Consider the following 8,539-nt stretch of genomic DNA (forward strand, 5'->3'; position numbering starts at 1 on the left):
TCATAACTGATCAGCTTAGCTTCAAAATGCATTTTAAAACCTTTTTTCTCCCTTTCTCCAGTCTTAGCCTTGAAACAGTCACACTTTGTTTCTCTCCCTTCCCACTAGACACTCCCTGCACTGCACTAGGCTAGTTTATCTAATTATGGGCTTGCTTAGAAATTCCAGAGAATAGACCAGGCGCAGTGGCTCACGCCTGTAATCCTAGCACTTTGGGAGGCCAAGGCAGGTGGATCACAAGGTCGGGAGTTTGAGACCAGCCTGGCCAATATGGTGAAACCCCATCTCTATTAAAAATACAAACATTGGCCGGGTGCAGTGGCGTGTGCCTGTAGTCCCAGCTACTTGGGAAGCCGAGGCAGGAGAATCGCTTGAACCCGGGAGGCAGAGGTTGTAGTGAGCCAAGATTGTGCCATTGACTCCAGCCTGGGCGACAGAGCAAGACTCCATCTAAAAAAAAATAAGAAAAAATAAATTCCAGGGGCTAATCTTGAAATGAACCAGCGGTGAAGACCCAGTTGCAGAATCCTTTCCATCTGGAGATGGCCTCAAGGCAGTTAATCTACAACCTGGCAAGTGTCAAGATGGCCCCAGCCTGTGCTCCAGGTGGACAATAACTCAAGATAGCTGTCGGAACAAGACACACAGATCCTATATCCTGCACACTCCTGCATGCTTCTCATTATCAAGTTTCCCTTCTTAAATACTGTACCAAGCCCAAAATATTAAATGGTCTTTTGCAGGCATGAGCCTGGCCATTTCCCAGATTCTAGCATTTGATTATTAAAACTGCTTTCCTTTCACCACATATTGCTTCTCGTATCTGGCTTCCAATCGGCAAGCAGACAGACTTGCCTTTGGTGACAATCTGACCAGGCGCCTCACCTGCTTGAACTTTTCACAACTCCCCCCTGGCCTTCTGCCACAGTGCCCAAACCTGACTGCAGCTTGGATCCACCTGGGGAGCATACTGAAAGTAAAGATTCTGGTTGGGCGCGGTGGCTAACGCCTGTAATCCCAGAACTTTGGGAGGCTGGGGTGGGTGGATCTCTAGGTCAGGAGTTCAAGACCAGCCTGGCCAACATGGTGAAACACCGTCTCTACTCAAACTGCAAAAATTAGCTGGGCGTGGTGGCAGTCACCTGTAATCCCAGCTACTTGGGAGGCTGAGGCAGGAGAATCGCTTGAATCTTGGTGGCAGAGGTTGCAGTGAGCCGAGATCACGCCACTGCACTCCAGCCTGGGTGACAGAGTGAGACTCTGTCTCAAAAAAAAAAAAAAAAAAAGGCCGGGCGCGGTGGCTCACACCTGTAATCCCAGCACTTTGGGAAGCTGAGGCGGGCAGATCACGAGGTCAGGAGATCAAGACCATCCTGCCTAACATGGTGAAACCCCATCTCCACTAAAAATACAAAAAATTAGCCGGGCATGGTGGTGGGCGCCTGTAGTCCCAGCTACTCGGGAGGCTGAGGCAGGAGAATGGTGTGAACCTGGGAGGCGGAGCTTGCAGTGAGCTGAGATCGTGCCACTGCACTCCAGCCTGGGTGACAGAGAGAGACTCCATCTCAAAAAAAAAAAAAAAAAAAAAAGTAAAGATTCCCAGATCCCCGTGTGGAGAGTCTCAAAAATGGAAAGCAGAGGCTTCTGAGGGGAATGTGTCAGCCTTTTCTCCTTCCTCACTTTCATTCATCTTCTGGAAAGGGGCACACATGAGCTGCATGGACTTTAGTCACCTTGGTTAATTTCCACCTGCCTCCTAGGGAGGAAGGGGAGGTTGGGGGGTGATGGGGGTTGGAGGGTCTATAGGCCCACAGGAGGATTGGACTAAACGTGTCCCATGAAGAGCAGTATTTAAGATTAGATTCAGGCTGGGTGTGGTGGCCCACACCTGTAATCCCAGCATTTTGGGAGGCCGAGGAGGGCAGATCACAAGATCAGGAGATCGAGACCATCCTGGCTAACACGGTGAAACCCCATCTCTACTAAAAATTCAAAAAAAATTAGCTGGGCGTGATGGCGGGTGACTGTAGTCCCAGCTACTCAGGAGGCTGAGGCAGGAGAATGGCTTGAATCTGGGAGGTGGAGCTTGCAGTGAGCCAAGATTGCGCCACTGCACTCCAGCCTGGGTGATAGAGCAAGACTCCATCTCAAAAAAAAAAAAAAAGATTAGATTCTGAGAGAGTCGTTCCACCTGTGTCCCACACACCAGGTAAGGGGTTGCTCTGATGTCTTCCTGGAGTTAGGTGAGAGCTTTGCCTGCTTTGTCTGAGTTCAGGAGAGTCTGTCCATGGGATGTGGAAAAAAAAACCTTGAGCAGGAGCTGGACACTGATGTATCATTTAGCAATTGTTGCATAACAAGGCACCAAACTTTGTTGCTTTAAGAGAACAGTGACTTAGTATTGTTTAGGACTCTACGGGTCCGCTGAGCAGTTCTGCCCTGGGCCAGGTTTGGCTGACCCTGGCTGGGCTCCCCACTGCAGTCATCCAGAAGCTCAGCTGGACTGGCAGGTCTAGCACAGCCTCACACACCTCTGCCAGTTGGTTAGCTGATGTCTGGGGTGGTGCCGTGTCTCCCTCCCTCCAGCAGGCTAGCCCGGGCTTGATCCTAGGGCAGTGGATGACACTCTATTTCCCATGAGAGTAGAGCATGCAGGGCCTCCCAAAGCCTAGGTTTGTAATGGGTACCATAAACCAAAAAGTATCTGTGACAGGTCTCAACCAATTTAGAAAGTTTATTTTGCCATGGTTAAGGACATGCCTGCGACACAGCCTCGGGAGGTCCTGACGACATGTGTCTAAGGTAGTCAGGGTACAGCTTGGTTTCATACAGTTTAGGGAGACATGAGACATCAATCAAAACATGTAACATGTACATTGATTTGGCCCAGAAAGGTGGGACAACTTGAAACAGGGAAGAGGCCTTCAAGTCATAGATAGAAAAGAGACAAATAGTTGCATTCTTTTGAGTTTCTGATTAGCCTTTCGCTGAATGCACAATTTACAGGAATAGTCACGTGTCTTAGTCTGGCTTAGTGAACCAATAGGGCAGAGGAAGCAATCAGATACGCATTTGTCTCACATGAGCAGAGGGATGACTTTGAGTATTGCCTGTTCTTTGACCTCAAGGAATTTCTTTGTGGGTAAATTGTAAGCGTGGTATGTAGCTTTTTAAAATCTTGACCGGGTGCAGTAGCTCATGCCTGTAATCCCAGCACTTTGGGAGGCTGAGGCAAGTGGATCACTTGGGGTCAAGAGTTTGAGACCAACCTCACCAACATGGTGAAAGCCCGTCTCTACTAAAAATACAAAAATTAGCTGGGTGTGGTGGCAGGTACCTGTAATCCCAGCTACCTGGGAGGCTGAGGCAGGAGACTTGCTTGAACCCAGGAGGCGGAGGTTGCAGTGAGCTGAGATCATGCCACTGCACTCCAGCCTGGGTGACAGAGAGAGACTCTGTCTCAAAATAAATAAATAAAATAAAATAAAACAAAACATCTGTAGCTGTGTTATTTAGGAATAGAATGGGAGGCAGTTTTGCCCTATGCAGTTCCCAGCTTGAGTTTTCCCTCTGGCTTAGTGATTTTCGGGAGACTTATTTTCCTTTCACAGTACAACCTCACTCCATCACATTCTAAAGACCAAAACAAGGCATGAAGCCACCACAGATGTCACTGCTTGATGGGAGGAGCTGCCATGTCACACTGGGAAAGGCATGGATATTAGGCAAAGGCAAATTAAAACCACAATGAGATACCATCTCACACTATTGCTGTGAATGTAAATGGTGCAGTGCTGTGGAAACAGTATAGTGCTTCCTCAAAGAAACCTAGAATTACTGGCTGGGCGCGGTGGCTCACATCTGTAATCCCAGCATTTTGGGAGGCCAAGGTGGGCAGATCATCTGAGGTCAGGAGTTCGAGGCCAGCCTTGCCAACATGGTGAAACCTCATCTATACTAAAAATACAAAATTAGGTGGGCATGGTGGTGGGAGCCTGCAATCCCAGCTACTCAGGAGGCTGAGGCAGGAGAATCACTTGAACCTAGGAGGCAGGGGTTGCAGTGAGCCGAGATCGTGCCACTGGACTCCAGCCTGGGTGACAAGAGTGAAATTTGGTCTCAAAAAAAAAAAAATTACCATGCAATTAAGCACTTCAACTTCTGGGTATATACTCAAAAGAATGAAAAGCAAGGCCTCAGATATTCGAACACCCATGTTTATAGCAGCATTATTCATGACAGCCAAGAGGTGCCTGCTACGTCTATTGACAGATGAATGGATAAACTAAATGTGGTGTATACATACACTAGAATGTTATTCAGCCTTAGAAAGGAAATTCTGACCCATGCTACCACATGGATGAAACTTAAATACAAGCTCAGTGAAATAAACCAGTCATAAAAGACAAATACTGTATGATTCCACTTTTTTTTTTTTTTTTTTTTTTGAGACGGAATCTTGCTCCATTGCCCAGGCTGGAGTGCAGTGGCATGATCTCGGCTCACTGCAACCTCCGCCTCCTGGGTTCAAGCAATTCTCCTGCCTCAGCCTCCCAAGTAGCTGGGATTACAGGTGCGTGCCACCATGCCCGGCTAATTTTTGTATTTTCAGTAGAGACGGGGTTTCACCATATTGGCCAGGCTGGTCTTGAACTCCTGACCTCATGATCCACCCACCTTGGCCTCCCAAAGTGCTGGGACTACAGGCGTGAGCCACTGTGCCCGGCCAATTCCACTTTTATGAGGTCCCTAGAATAGTGAAACTCAGAGACAGAAAGTGGAATGGTAGGTTCCAGGGGCTGGAGGAGTGAGGATGAGAGTTAGTGTTTTCACGGGAACAGTTTCAGTTTGGGAAGATAAACACGTTCTGAGGTGGATGGTGGTGATGATTGCACAACAATGTGAGTGTATTTCATGCCGCTGAAGTGGACACAAAAATGCCTCAGAGAGGAAAGTGGGGACATGTTGGTTAAAGGGTACAAAGTTTCAGTTCAGTTAGACAGGATTACTTTTAAAATGTTTAAGATGGTAAACTAATGTTATGTGTATTTTACCAAAATGAAAAGAAAATTTAAAAACAGGCATGGATATAACCGGTGGAAGAGTGGGACCATTTTTGCAAGTGATCCACCACAACTGGATCCTAAACTGTGGGACATTCCCAGTTTGCATTAACCTCTTTGAGTATCAGTGACCTCAACTTTATTTTCATTTACTTATTTATTAGAGACAGGGTCTCCTCCTGTCACCCAGGCTAAAGTGCAGTAGCGTGATCGTGGCTCACTGTAGTCTTGACCTCCTGGGCTCAAGCGATCCTCCCACCTCGCCCTCCTGAGTAGCTGGGATTATGGCAAGCGCCACCACACCTGGCATCACCTTTAAATTGAGGATGAATTCGTGCTCCTGTCTGCATGTTGAGGCTGGAAAAAAAATTGGAATTAATTATCTAAGATGTGTACCTGGCCAAGTCTACTCTTTTCATTTTAAATGGGAGACAATTAAACCTTATCCCGATAATCAGGCCCATGGCTTTGCAGTCACAGCCACAGGCTTGGGAGCAAACATGAAAAGGAAAAGAGAAGCCCCAGGTAGGCGCTGAGTCTAAAGGATGGGGCCTTCACTGACAATAATGACAAAATGAAGGGAAACTTGCTTGTGATTTATTTAGCAGCTTGGGGGGATAGTTGAGCTCACCTCTAATTTTGCAAATTACAACAGGCCTGAAACTGCACATACTAGACAAGTGTTGTTTCTCTTCCCAAATTTTGGGACAGCTTTGGGGAATTACTCACTCCAGCAATTGAAAGGAACTCCTTTTTATTTTTTAAAAGTTTTTACTAGAGACTGGATCTCGCTCGGTCACCCAGGCTGGAGTGCAGTATGGAACTCCTGGGCTCAAATGTCCTCCCACCTCAGCCTCCTGAGTAGCTGGGACTACAGGTGTGCACCATCATGCCCAGCTAACTTTTTTCTTATTTTATTTTATTGCAGAAAAGGGGTCTTGCTATTTTTGCCCAGGCTGGTCTTAAACTCCTGGCTTCAAGCGATCCTCCTGCGTCAGCCTCCCAAAGTGCTGGGATTATAGGAGGGAGCCACTGTGCTCAGACCCAGAACTTTTGTTTGTTTGTTTGTTTTCACTGCATTTATTACTAATATATAAAAAAAGTTACACACACACAAAAACTCATTCTCATTTCTCCAACAGCTCTCATCCCTCCCTCTTGCCCATTCAACTCCTGACCCATTTCCTGAGGGCCAGTTCGAAACTTAACCTGTTCTCTGCCATTTTCACAGAAAACAATCAGTGCCAGGGATGTAGGGAAAGAGGGTTGGAAGAGGGTGACAGTACTTTCCACGTTCCACCCAAAGATAAGCAAGGTGGAGATTCACAGAATTCAAATGAAAGGACTGGTGGCCTCCCAATGACATAGTCTAACTAAAATGAGCTGGAAAGGATCTAGGTAGGGTAAAGCCATCCGAGGCTTTTTAAGACGTCTCATGGGCATGTGTCAGACCCAGAATGACCAACACCAAGAGAAGAATGGGAAGAATGGGAAGAATGGGGAGGACCAAGGAGGCAGTCCGATGGAGAGATCACAATTCCCCCATGTTGGGAGGTGGAAAGTCTAGAGGGCACCGAGAGCCTTACTCATTTTGGCAGAAAAACTTACTCTATTGTTGGGAAGTCACAGACATGCTACAGACACTGAGAAAGGCTGTGAGGGGATGCAGAGTTTCACAAAGCACAGTGATCAAAGGCCGTAGCGGTGGGGATCGTGCTACTGACAGAGAAACTACGAAATCCAAAAGCAGGGAGAGTGGCCTTTTAGGAAGTAAGTCTGTATCAGTCACTCAAACTTGACCCCAGATTAAACAACCTGGCTGAGTTCCATGAGCAGCTCACAACACTGGGAGTAAGGGGTGTCACATGAAAAGGACTTAAAACAAGCAGCTAGAAGAAAGGAAGGATAGGAAACTGCTCCAGGGCTCTCAGGAATGGAGGGCAATACTGGGAACAGGTGGACAGATGCACAAGAAACAGCCCCAAAGAGGTTTCCTGTTCAGCAGTCATTTGACAAGGGGAAGATCCAGGAGGCAGCTGAAGGGAGCAAGGATTGGTCCCAAAGGCAAGTCTCTAGAGGCTGTGTCAGAAGAAAGTGCGTGCACCTCGCCCCAGTGATGCAGCACAACTCTGGACCCCACACGGGGGAAGGGGCGGATAGGGTGGGTGTGTCACTGGCTGGGAGTGCTGGAAGAGCCTCATAGTAGCCATCACAGGGCCACAGGGAAATACATGGCCGCTGGTCACAGATGGCTCCTTCCACCCTGGATGGGAGGACACAGTCTCACAGAGGAGGGCTATTGATGCCTGGGTGGTGGAAGGCACAGAGGTCCTCATATTGACAGTGGCCCTTTTTGGCAAAATGTTCACAGACTGGGTGGTGGGATTTGTCTTCCATAACCTGGGGGTCATCCTAGTGGGCTGGTATTCTTGATAAGAGACTGGCTTTCGAGCCTTTGAGGGTTTCTCTGTTCTCTGTGAAGGCTTCACCTGGCGGGACCCCCATGGCCTGGCGCCGGAAAAGGAGGTTCAGCATTGACTCCCCACCAACCACAATCATATGGGCTAGGCCTGGGGCCAAGGCCTCCTGGCATTGGGCCTGTACCCTGAGGAGGAGGTGGGAGGCTCAGCAGCGGTAGAATCAGTGGTCCCCTTGCTCCTGGAGGACCTCTGTGAGGAGCTGACTTAGGGTCATCAGGTTTTCCAATGGCCATGGTGGGAGGCTCAAGAAGGCTGGGTGATCCGATGGGACTCCCATCCTCGTCAGCTCCAGTCTTTTCCCTCTCGGGCAGTGCGGGCTGCTGCTGTGGCGGGGGCTGGTGCTGATTCTGCTTCTTTCATTTCGGCATTGTGGTGGCAGCAAAGGCTGCAGTGGGATTTGGCCAGAGGAATTCTTAATGAAGGAACTGGACCAAGCCTCCAGCAGCGCACAGTTTCTGGCTGCAATGACTTATGTCCAGTCTCATGCAACCTGGGGCTGTGCTAATGCTCTCACTGGTTTGGACCCTGAGGCTGGCCACAGTGCTGCCCACACGGCTTCTGGCTTTGGTTTAAAATCTCATGTTCAGCCATTGCCCCCAGATGGTGCACACCGTGTCAGGGTTACTAGTTTGAGCACAATGTATAGCTCCCCTTTCCACATACATAGAGCTGGCATTGAGCATGAATCTCTATGTCCCAAGGTGATTTCTCTCTTGGTGGCTTTAGAAGTCCATTTTCACAAACACCCCAATCGGTCAGACAGCCTTACTATAGTGGAATCTCAAAGGAGAATGGGCTGAGATCTTGATTACTTTGTGTCCAAGAGGTAATTTGACCCCAGTGCAAAACTGCCAACTTTTCCCCAGCCACCAGCTCTGAGTAGCTAGCAGGTCCCATTACAATCTCCTTTTCCCAAGGCCATGGGTGCCCCTCCACACTTGCTTGTATTTACCTCGGAGGAGCCAGTTAATGACTCTTCTCAAAATCACAATTTGC

At 48.4% G+C, this 8,539-nt stretch overlaps 1 pseudogene; it reads right to left on the minus strand.

Annotated features, from left to right (window-relative positions):
• Positions 1-7,346: 7,346 nt before the first annotated feature.
• LOC101145160 (proline-rich protein 3-like) lies at positions 7,347-7,938 on the minus strand (annotated as a pseudogene).
• Positions 7,939-8,539: the final 601 nt, after the last annotated feature.

The sequence above is a fragment of the Gorilla gorilla genome, chromosome 2, assembly GCF_029281585.2.
Source record: "Gorilla gorilla gorilla isolate KB3781 chromosome 2, NHGRI_mGorGor1-v2.1_pri, whole genome shotgun sequence".
NCBI lineage: Eukaryota > Metazoa > Chordata > Mammalia > Primates > Hominidae > Gorilla > Gorilla gorilla.